Below are 12,504 nucleotides of genomic sequence, written 5' to 3'. Positions count from 1 at the left end.
AAGTTTGATTAATATTAAAATATTAAAAACCTTTTTCATTATTTATTAATTAATAGACTACAATAAATTTAACTTGTAAACAAACAATAAAGTTACGGGTATACAAAATTTAATACGCAATCATTATCAGTATAACACTATAAATATAAAAAACTAAAAGAGAGGTTAAAAACTTCATTAATTTTTAGTAGAACAATAAATCCATTAAAATAAATAAACGTATTATCAGAGAACAAATCCAACAGTAGCGATTGGTCCACATCGGGAAATATTGCGTGTAAATGCTGGTACTGAAATTTTGAAGCTAAAATATATTTTGATATAAAAAAAATTTACTTTTATTCCAGTTGAAATTACAGAAGAAATATAAGCTCAATAAAATTAAAAAAAAGACAAAAGAAAACGTATTTATAGTAATAATTTGGCGCTAAAGTCAGCAAAAATATCTTGGCGGAATTTACTTTTATTAAATGACCAATCAAAAGCAAAAAAATTAAATTAATTAAAACAACCAGTTGAGTGTAAAATATTCAATTATAAAAATAAAATACTATAGCTTTGCGCCAAAACCATTTAAGTGTTTAACTAATAAAAGTTAATTAAACCATTAAAATTAACATAAATTTAGCAACAGAGCGCAGGAAAAAAGTTATTAGTTAAAAAATAGTTAGTTTATTTGAAGAATTACAAAGTTATTAGTATAAAAGAAAAATTAGATTTTCGAAGTAAAAAAAGTTTTAATAATTAAAATAATTTAATAAAATTCAAAAAGATGACAGTTACCAAGTAAATAGTTTTGTCTAAAACATAACAAAAATACCAGAAAAAAGGAATTGAAATTTGAAGTAATTAGTAAAATAAAAAATTCATAAAAATAATAATTTAAAAGTAAATGCTTTATAACTAATAAAAACAAAAAATCAAAATAATTAAAATAAATTAATTTCTTGAAAAAAATCACAAACTGCAAAGTTACCAAATTCATAAAAGAAAGTAAAAAAAAATAAAAAAAAGTTTAAGTTTCTAATTATGTTAATAACTATAATAAATTTTACGTTTTCTAATAAAGTATAAGATAAGGCAATATGTTTATAATACATAAATATCAAATAACAACTACAAAAAGAGTGATAAATTAAAACTGAAAAAAAAATATAACAAAAAATATTATAAAAATCTCCTAATTTTAATAATTTTATATAAAATTTACTAATAAAAATTAACACCCAAAAAATTCAAATAAAAAATAATACAGCAAATAAAATTTATAAAACTTAATTAAAATCGGCATACAATATATCAAATTAAAACTATATAAAGTAATAATTATAGAAAATTTATTTATATAAAACCAAAATATATTATAATGACAAGCATTCCAAAAAGAAATCAAATTTATTTTAGTTATATACAATAGTTTCAAAAGTAAACTTTGGAAAATAAATCAAGTGATAATAATAAATAAAAATTTTATTTCAAAATAATTAAAAATGAAAAGTATTCTATTATAATTGTGATAAAAAATTATTAAAAGTAATAATTTAAAATAGGAATACCCATATCATCATAAAAAAAAGAATCGGCCTGATTTTCATAATTCAAAAATGAATTATTTCTATTAAAGAAAATAGAAAATTTGGTTAATAAAAATTTATTATAAATTTAATAATAAAAGTTATATACTTTATTAATAAAAAATTATAATTAATTTCAAAACAAAAAATAAATTCAAAACTGCTTTGTAGTTTTAAAGATATACTTAACTAATTTTTATTAATAAATTAAAAAATTTATATTATAAAAAATATTTACTTAAATAAATATAATTTTAGGAATATAAATTAAAATTTTATAGTAAAAATAACTCTTCAGAAGCGGCATGATGGGACTCAGCTCGAGTCTTAAATATATACTCAACCGTACAAGCAACAGATCTGCAAACTTGTAAATAATCATTTAATACATTTTTTTGATAATCTGGAAAAAGTTCACACAGAAATTGTAAACTTTCTTCATAAAGTTTGCTTTTCTGCATATAAAATTTTAATAGAAAGTATATTATTAAAAAGTTGAATTCTTATAAATTTTTTCTTTTTACTTGAGCTTGCGATCTCCGATAAGTAGTTACTGCAGAAGATGAAGAAACACTATAAATTATTTTACTTGTATTTAAATTATTATCACCATTATCTTTTTTTTCAATCTTTTCTATGTTATCATCAATAGTTGTAGTAAAATTTGTGCTGGAAGTGAGCAAAACTTTAGGTGACAGTGGGGATTCAGAAATCATGAGTTGAGGGGTTAACGCCTCCACTGCTCGATTTAAATCACAATCACAAGACAAAATCACCTGTAAAATATAAATTAAGTAAAGAAATTTATATAAAAAAGTAATAAACAATATGTAAGCAGCTGAAAAAAGACTTAATTTACTTCCTTCAAAAGTTCTTTATCAATGTGGGGGAAAATTTGTCCAAGGGAGGCCACAACATCTTCAGCAATAGTAGTTTGTTTTAAAAAAGGCTTTATATATATATTTAACGTACTTTAGTACATACCCTAAATTACAAATAATATAGTATAATAAATAATCTAACTTTATAATTCTACTATGTTAATAATAGATAGCCTTCTACAACTTAAGTGAACTATTTAAAAAAAAAATTAAACAAATAAGACAAAAACAATGCAGAGAAATATACATATGAATATTATAAAGAATATTTTATAATAAAAAATAGATAAAATTTATACTTTTTTGGTTGGATCGCTCATAGTTTAAAAAGTGGCTACCATAGCACAAGAGGTTTTTTTTTTGTAACATATAAAAAGGTTTAAGTTTTTTTTTTTAAACTTTAGATAGCGCCACCCTTAAAGAAAATGGCGTTGGCAGAAATTTAAACTTTAATAAATAGTCAAAGTCGGAAGCTGAGATATTTTTCGGAAGAGCTGGAGGGCTCTCATTGATTTTTTAAGTTTGGGAGACAAGAGAGATTTTTGCACGAGGCGTCAATATGCTTTGAAAATCGGTTCATAAAATATCAAAAAAAGACACGCAGTGATGTGTAAAAGATTTTTTTTGTGTTCCTATATTTCATAAGGGGGGACTATGGTCTGAGGAATAAGTCCGCTTATCATACGAAATGTTTGTGTGTACTCCAAAACTTTATCAAACTTAATATTTTTATATTTATCCTAGTAACTTAAAGGTAGATTGATGATAACATGCTCTAATACTGGCTAAAAGCTTTAAGTCTTTAGCTCTTTTCAAATTTTAGTTGAAGTAACAGGTCAGAAAATTTTTTATTATAAGTTATTATTTATAATAGGGTTTCCGTTATCTTCAAAATTGTCTCAAAGCCTCTGGCTAGTATCTGGGAGACTACCATAAAGCTGTGACCCCTTTTCAAACAAAGATTACTGATTCTCTTAGATAGTTCTTAGATATTATAACCTTAATTCTAATTGAAGTGGAAACGAGAAAGATTCAACATTTATATTGCAATGTTTTAAATGGTTTACAAAAAAAGTAATAACAAAAATACATTTACACCAATTTTACTTCACGGTATTCCGTCGCACTTGATGGACGTTCTAAACCCTTTAAATGGTATAAATCAATACAAAATTTCAGTTTATTCATACTTACCAGGCGGTTACAATTTTGTGCAGTATAAAGATTTTTGTAATATATAAAGATTATAAAATCTAATTACAGCACCCGTTTAAGCAATTTTTCGCTTAATTTTAAACTTGGAGAAAGCACTAGCTTACATTGGTAAAATAATCTAATTAAGTTAAATTTATATTCTCAAATCTTTAATCAAACAAGATCTGCAGTTGTTTTGTTTTATTTCTGTCAATACTACAAACTTTTTACATATATTATATATATATTAATTAGAAGTAATGTCAGCCTAAATGGCAAAGAGATAATAAAAAACCTTTAAAAGACATACTCTAGTACGAGGTAATTTTTAAGGACGTTTAAAAATTTGAAAAAAATGGTCTCAGAAATGAAATGTAAGGAAGATCGTTATTCCAATACCACATTTTCTAATTTTTTAATTACGAAGCTTACCAAAAATAAAGTTTAATTGATTAAATATTCTGGAAGCAAATTAGAATACTATATTAAAACAATACTTTGCTAAAATGATTAATTTCTTGTGTTAGATAAGAGTTTGATAATTTATCCTTAAAAAGTTTAATTAACTTAAGTTAATTTTACAGAGTAAAGACTATATACTAATTAAAAATTTAAAAAGCCTTTATTTTGCTAAAATTATAAACTACTGCTATTACAATCAATTTTACGCTGTCCGACTGTCTTACACTTGATTTATTATAAATATAAGTATAAGATTCATTTTCAGGCTAACAAAGTTTCTCAAAAATTAATCATCACAAATAAGCGCCAGAAGTTAAAAACAGTTAAACTTACCTTCCAAGAAAAGTGTTCAAAGTTCTGGAAGCTTAAAATAAGCCATTTATTGATATTACTACCCAATGAAAACTCACAATATGCATTCGAATCACCACTACTAATTATAGAAAAAGTAACCCTAATCCTGTTTTAAATAAAAGCTTCTAAAAAACGTGCGTGAACTACAAGATAATTATTTATATTATCTATTTGACTAGTATAATTTATCGCGCAATTCTTAATGTTATTATTAGACTGATTAGTTACAAAACTTTTATAAACTAGTAATTATACAAGTTAATATAATTTATTGCTATTAGAATAATTATTTTTATCAGAAAAGTATCTATTACCCTTGTAAATATTAGCCATATAAAATAATTTAACTTACATAATTCTGTAAGGCTGATTAAAACAAAAATTATTAAGAATTTTTCTTTAAATGTTATGCACTTTTTCTTGAGTATTGGTTTTAAGTATAAATGACCAAACTTAATTATTTATGTAAGTATTAAGTTCTTATTATACTGAATTTTATGTAATTTTTTATAAATAGATATATTTTTTATATCTTATTATATATTAAAAGCTTATTATACACTTGATAAATACATGACTTACACTTTTTGTATATTACCCAGCGAAAACGAAGGTTTTAGGCTACTCAGTCGCTTCTGTTTCTGTCAACACTATAATATGCTTATTGGGAACATTTTGGCTTCCATTTTTGATTAAAAAAATTAATAGATCCACTGCAATATATATTCTCAAATTTTTGACTTCTTCAGCTATTAGTGTTTTAGTTAGCGATGCTTTGCTTCACCTAATCCCTGAGGGTTTTGATCTGCATTCGCATGTATAATATTAATATGCAGTCTTTCTTTATAAAGTTATAATTAATATATATAGTCTAGTTCACATGAAAATCACATTCAAAACTCTCATGAGCACACATTCTCCATAAAACAACTAATCTTTAGGTAATATTATAAAGTTTTTCGCTTTTTTGCACTTTTTATTAGGTTTACAAAAATAATTCATAGTTATATATATATATGTATTGCATTCTTCTTTAGTTTATGGGACTTTATATAACTGTTATATATATGAAACCTGCACGTTTCATTATTTATTAATTACTTCAATTATAAATCAACTTTACCTAATAACTTTTATTATTATATTATGTAAAATTTAAAGGTCTAGTCTTGTGCTTCTAGGCGCCTACGCCATATTTCTTATAGAGAACTGTTTGAGCATATTTGGATTGGGGCATTCCCACGACTCAACCTCTATTTCTGGTTTTCCTTCTATTATTTTTCACATTAACTATAATATATTTTTTATTAATTCATGATCTCTCTAGAGACAAACTCTAAGCAAAACAACGATATACAATTTACTAATAATATCAACGGATGCTTGAAACATGAGAACTGCTGTGCAGAATCCCAATTGGCCACTCACAAAGGCAACAAAGCTCTGCCGTGGTTTAAGCGACTGACTTCTATGGGCTGGCTTATTTTAGTAGCAGCTGGACTTCATAAGTTTGTGGACGGCGTAGTGATAGGTGTTATTTAATAATTAAATATCATAATAGTAATAATAACATTTATAAACAATAAATAAAAATTATTATAAAATATAAATAGAAAAATATTAAAAATAAAATAATAATAATAATAATTATAAAAAGGCGCTTCTTTTAATTTCTCCTTTTCGAGTGGGCTATCGTCTTCGATAGCTATTATGTTACACGAAGTCGCTCATGAAATTGGTGATGTTGCTATACTTATAGAAAATGGGTTAAATAAATGGCAAGCGCTTTTCGCAAACTTAATTTCTGGTAATAAAAGTAATAAATTTTACAATAATTATATTTATTGTAATAAAAAAAACAGGACTTACGGCTTTCTTAGGAGTATTTGTAGGCTGGCAAAGTGGTGAAAAAAGCGTTCCATACATTCTTCTTTTTACTGCTGGTACATTTCTGTACATTGCTTTTACCGAAATGGTAATATTTTTTATTAAAGTTACGATAAATCATACTAAATGTTACTTCTTTAGCTGCATCAGTTAAATAATTTCTTGCCGCTAAATAAAAGTTTATCTTTTTTTATAATTAATTCTGGATTCTTTTTTGGATATGCTTTGATGGTAATCATTGCTTTATACGCTGAAAACATATTACCTTCGCAATAAAATTATTTATTTACCAGTTATATAAAGCATTCTGTTTGTTTTTAAAATGAATTAATTTTTTTTAAGAAGCTTAATTATCCCACTCAGTTATATATATTATAAATAGTATGCCCTATTTTATTTAAGTTAAGATTTATTTTACATGACAAATTTTTATGCAATTAATTAAAAATAAAATTAAATTTTGTTAACCTTGTTTAGAAACTTTATAAACTTACTATTTTATGAACTTAACTTTAGTTTTCAAAAGGAATAGCAATAATATGTTGGCCTTAAAAAAACTAAAAAATTAATAAAATGGTTTTGCCTGAGATAAAATTACTTTCTACTTTACAAAATTTCAGTATAAAATATAAAATATTAAATTTTTAGTAGCAGAGTCAATAAAAGATTTAATTAAAAGTGCAGTTTACTGAAAGCCTTTTATAATAAAATTGATGAAGCGCACCGATAGGCTCTCAGCACAGCAGACAAGAAAAAAGAGCTCTATTACTAGTATGATTAAGAATTTAATTTTCTTATTAACTTAAAGTAAATTTCAGACACCTTTTTGTTATATCTTGCACATTTTTTAGAATCAACAACTACCTAGAAATATCTTCAACTGCTCCTTATTGTTCACCACTTTTTTATTTTTTAAGGAATAATTAGTTCGAACCATTTTTAAAAAAAAAATGGCGAAGGAAGTCTAAATCACTTAAGTGTATGTTAATCTTTTAAAATAAGATATACGTGTTTATCCATCGTACTCTCCAATGCAGGTACGACCTACACCACAACTCAATTGGAGTCTAACAAAAATTCGAGTAACGCTATATTCCCCCTATATCAAGCCTTCCTCCAAGCAAGATTTTAATGACTAATCAAAGCACCCGACAAGTTGCAAGTATGTTATAAACACTTGCTGGTCAATCGTTATAGCTCTATAAAGAGCATATATGGTGCGCGCCCGTGCCTTAACCCCTACAGAAGAGGAGGAATTTAACTGAGGCTCATGCCCTCTTTCGAAGACCAGTCGTATTATGCCGGTGCCTTAAAATTATGTTAAGTGTAAGTAGGCGGTGAGAGGTCTTATTATGTCCTTATTATCCTAAAGGGTTAAGGGGTTTTCTTCGTACTAGTAAGCTGTTATTAATATATAAAGATAAGCATGTTTCCAAACTTAATCTCTATACTATTTTAAAAAAGCGCTATATTAGTTTGTTGACTTACTTTATTACAATTACCCTCATCATTATTCCACAAGTTGACCTCTTTTTTAAGTATATTTCTTCTACATAATTCAAGCAAAGCTACAATCTCAGTTTTCAAATTTGCTGTAAATTCTAATATATATATATATAATAAATACATATAACTATACCAAGGCCACTTGGACTATGCAAGCTCGACTATGTATTTGTTTAATTGTTAAACTCTTTATAGAATGGAATACTTAAGTTAAAAACTATTAAATATGATTTGTAAAAACAGGTAAAATTTTATAAGCATTGATAAAATCGTTTGTAATAAGTAAATAATTGTAAAAGGGACAATAACAAAACAAAAAATTTGTTAGTTAAGCAGGTTTGAATCAAGAATTCGAGTTAAAAAAGCTAAAAAGGTTACAAAATCCCTGTTCACCTACATTTTTTTATCTATCCTTATAGCGCTTAAAGGAGATAGTTGCTGCATAGAGACCAAATTTTTGTCTTTAAAGGGTTGTAGACTGATTTTTATTATACAATAACCTCCAATTACGTTTAACTTATATATTTCGTGTGCCTTAGTATCAGTTAAATTACTAGTATTTTTCGGGTGCTTAATACACTTGCACCGTTATTAATAAGTAAATTTTTATGCCTTGTAAAAAAAAAAGTAATCTTAAAGTTTAAAACTTGTTCATCGCTAACTTTAAAGAGAAATGCTATATGTTCGTTTAAGTTTTATCGGTTTATTAATCTTCAACGTCAAAAGAATATCCCTTCTCGTCCAAAAAAGATATTAAATGTTTCGCGAATGAAGCTCCCATTGTAACTCCAGCTCCAATAATTAAAAACACTATATATAAAAATAAATATACAAAGTCTTTTTTTTAATAAAAACGAATACTTTTAAGAGGAGCAAACGGAACTCTATAAGGAGGTAACTCGTATAACAAACGCCTGGTTTTAAACTTCTGAACCTTAATATCACACTTATAATCTGCAGTTTTTAATACATATATTCATTAAAGATAACTTAAAATTTTTTTTTAAAGAAAATAAAAACAATGAACTACTAAAGAAATTATGATTTACAAAGGAAAAAGACGGACCATTTTCTAAAGTTTTTCCTGTAAAACTACGGAAGCAATAATTAAGCTTTTTATTGAACGCCATTAATTTTTATTTTGCAAATTACATGGAAGCGATCAGAACAAACAGGTCGTATTATTTCACTTGGCTAAAGTATTAGTAACAGCGCTCTTAAAAAAAAATTAATTTCTCCTTAACACTTACTAGATAGTCGCTTCTGTTCTACATATGCCTTCTTCTGATTGGAAAAATTCACATTGCTACCTAATACAGTTCGCAATTAAAAATTATAAACCAACTGGAAGCTTCTGATAAAATGCTCAGATGGCACCATCATACCTCTGACTTTCCAGTAACAAGTAAAGGTCAATGTGGCCGCCATAGTAACTTTACTTTCGTCATCCTCTTAAATGATTAATGGTTCTCGGCATTGAACACCATAATTTTCGATAAGCTTATATTAAAAAAAGAAATTTGTCGGATAAAACATATAAAACTGTTCTAAAAATCATCTAATAAATATATATGAACAAAAACTAACGCCACTGTTATAACCTTTCAGAACGGTCTACTTAAAAAGGTACAGAAAGTAAAAAGGATTTTTTACTTTGTGGAAGAAAAAAAAACACGTGATTTTAAGTGTAAAACTACGCTGCCTACTTGAGGTAAAAGAATCAGCAATGGATTGCCTAAACAAGGATAACCGAAAGTTCCGATTGCGCAACCGCTTGATTTATAAGCATTTCACTATCTCTATTCTTAAGTTCGTTAAAAAATATCAATAACTTTTTCTTCGATGTCTTTCTTCTTTAGATTAATAAAAACTAACAACTGTATAATTTTTTTTAAAAGAAAACAGGTAGTGTATTTTGGTTAGTGAATATTGTCCTAAAAAAAAGTAAGAGTTAGCAATTTAAGAAGGATGCGTAAAAGCTTATTTGCGATTCCTATTTAGTTCCAGGCAAAAGCGCGTCACCTCGCTTACAGATCTTAAAACTTTTAAATAGTTATTAATACTTTTAAAGATAAATTCAGTCGTAGTCTCACTCTCCGACAGCTTTTAGTATCCCTTAACGCAAAAGAGTGTAGTTTTTCTTGTATTCAATGTAAAAGATGAAACAAAATCGCAAGTAAACTAGCAAAATACTAGAATTGTAGAACAAAAACACATGTAACATGAATTAATTGTAATTTTTAACAACAGCAAATATTTTTTGTGGGTGCCGGACTTTATTAAAATTTATGAGGGATTGGCGCCGGTAAGAATTAAAACTTACGACCTTGAGTTTAATTTTTTTTTTTTCAATTCTCTTAACTAGTTAGCTACGGCGAAAACCTTTAATCTAAATTAAAAGATGACGAATTGAAGCTGTTGCCTTACACTATACGAACCACCATAGCAAGCTAATGCTAACAAACAATTAAAATATTACCAGCCCATACCAAAAAGGCATATGCGAGTAGTCAATAAATGCGTACATGATTAATTATAGAAAACACTACGAGCTATAATACTAGTGCCTGGGGTTTCAGGGATCTCGGGTGTGAATGCTTCGGATAAGTGTTAGTGACATCAAAGACGTTACTATCATAGTAAACCGGAAGTTCCTTAGAATAATAACCTAAAGGATATGAACTATATATAAAAACCAGGTTAACTGCCTTTTCCTGCTTGTATGGGGTAGTGCACGATAGCTCACGATGGCGTGCTAAGACAAAAGCTTGAATTTTAAAGCAGTTTTGAATTTGCTCTCTAAAATTGAAAGCAAACATAGTCCATTATTTAATCTATGCTTAGGGAATGCGAAAGTTTTAGATCGTTAACAATGTTTCCTTTAGTTTGCTAAGTTCAGTTCTGTCTCTTCAAGCTACTTCCCCCTAGTTTCTTAGGTTTATAGTTTTAGCTTTTCTTTTAGGCTTATTAGAATAGTTTTGTTCAGCTTTGGTAGAACTCTTACCTTAACCATGTTAGAATTATCCCTTCGAGACTCAAGCATTTCTTTATTATTTTTTATGTTTAAATATTTTACCCTATATAAGTTAAGCTATCTTAAACCACTCTTTGTCTTATCATTTAATTCAGATATAACAAAATTTACGATCTTTAAATCTTTATATGGTATAAAATAATATTTACATGCTAATAATGAGTTAAAAAAATCGACGAAGAACTATACAGAAACCAAAGAAGCAGTCCTATGATGGAAAGTGTACTAAATATTAAATTTTACCCGATTACTACTTTAGTAATGAATTGAGGGGACCAGAAATAAGAGCTTCTGGCTGGACCCCACAGGAGGAAGTCGGTTTAGCTTTAAACTGAACCACCAATTAATTATTTATTTGCTTACAAATCAACAATGAAGGTATATCGAATAAGAAAAAAACGTGAACATTTTTAACTGCAAAGAATACGTGTATTAAACGCGTGCCTTACCATGGATGAATGAGTTTATTTAAAGAAAATATTGTTTCGTCAAACAATTAATTACGTTAAAAAAAAATTAGAAAATTAAAAAAACACAGTTTGCATTGAAGACAGTTATGAACTAAGAGTTTCCAAATTACTTAATATATTGAATTCATCTCCTTTACGTTTAAAACTCCAGCTTGTAGTATGAGGTCTTTTAGTGTTAACGTACACGAACCATTTCTATTAAATTGCTCAGCCGCACCGACTTCAACCGAGCCAATTGTAACTTACAGAGGCGTGAGGGTTAAAGGTTAGGGTAAATTTATAAAAGTCACAAGGAAAGCAGCTCTTTTTTTCTCTTTTCCCTGACACCTGTAGTTTTAGTTACCCGCGAGCTGGGTCTTTCTTGTGTGTAGTAACATACGAGTTGGTTTTAAAAATATTATATATAACCTCTTAATGTTAAATAATGTTTATTATACCTATATAGTCGCTTATTATACAGTGTTATCACCAAGAAAAGAACTAACAGATGCCACTATCACAACCACATATATATGCATACCTTTACGGCTGACTTCAATAAATTTATTTATTTTATACTCCTAAACTCCGCAGAGCTTTACTAGCCGTAAGTTATATAACCTTTTTTAAGTTTAAGGAATGTTTTGGGAAGGCTAGCATCCTTTTGATAAGTATTGAGGCCCCATACTTTAAATAACGGCACCTAACGACCAGCCTCAACTTCTGGCTAGTTTTGATATTTCCTTTTAAAGTTATCAAGGATAATTTATTAGAAGTAGTAAAAAATAATGTCTAAAATATACAAGAATGCGACTACAATGAAACCTATGAACACACCAAAACATCTTATGGCATAGGCTTCTTGCAAAGACAAGGTGATAAAATATGATCAAAAACATACACGCACATCCTTCTAACTATATCAGAAACTAATATAGTTAAAATAACACAATTAATAACCATCTAATTAATGCCAAATATATTTTTAAATTCACACTAGATAGCTGCATTCAGCAAGTATTCCGGTTTGTTCATATTTCCTCGGCCTTAGGTTTCATCTAGCAGATTATTATTTAGGAACATTTAATATGGAGTCTCTCCTTTTAATCGCTTAAACCTAGCCCAATTAACCATAGATAAACTATTCGATAAAGTTATACTTT

At 27.2% G+C, this 12,504-nt stretch overlaps 2 long non-coding RNA genes across 2 annotated transcripts; one reads left to right on the top strand and one right to left on the bottom strand.

The window, feature by feature from the left end:
• Positions 1–222: 222 nt before the first annotated feature.
• On the bottom strand, positions 223–1,935 carry LOC135145186 (uncharacterized). The gene is made up of 3 exons (XR_010283352.1): positions 1,866–1,935; positions 1,557–1,615; positions 223–304 (listed from the first exon to the last, which is right to left on the bottom strand). It is a non-coding gene; the product is annotated as an uncharacterized LOC135145186 (long non-coding RNA).
• A 4,003-nt stretch (positions 1,936–5,938) lies between these two features.
• LOC135145144 (uncharacterized) lies at positions 5,939–6,563 on the top strand. The gene is made up of 4 exons (XR_010283346.1): positions 5,939–5,996; positions 6,123–6,272; positions 6,328–6,440; positions 6,494–6,563. It is a non-coding gene; the product is annotated as an uncharacterized LOC135145144 (long non-coding RNA).
• Positions 6,564–12,504: the final 5,941 nt, after the last annotated feature.

This window comes from Zophobas morio, unplaced genomic scaffold (assembly GCF_036711695.1).
Source record: "Zophobas morio isolate AGI-343-1 ecotype UQ-CSIRO unplaced genomic scaffold, CSIRO_AGI_Zmor_V1 ptg000131l, whole genome shotgun sequence".
Taxonomy (NCBI): Eukaryota; Metazoa; Arthropoda; class Insecta; order Coleoptera; family Tenebrionidae; genus Zophobas; species Zophobas morio.
Note: the sequence above shows the minus strand (reverse complement) of the source record. Positions and strands in the feature narration are given on the sequence as shown.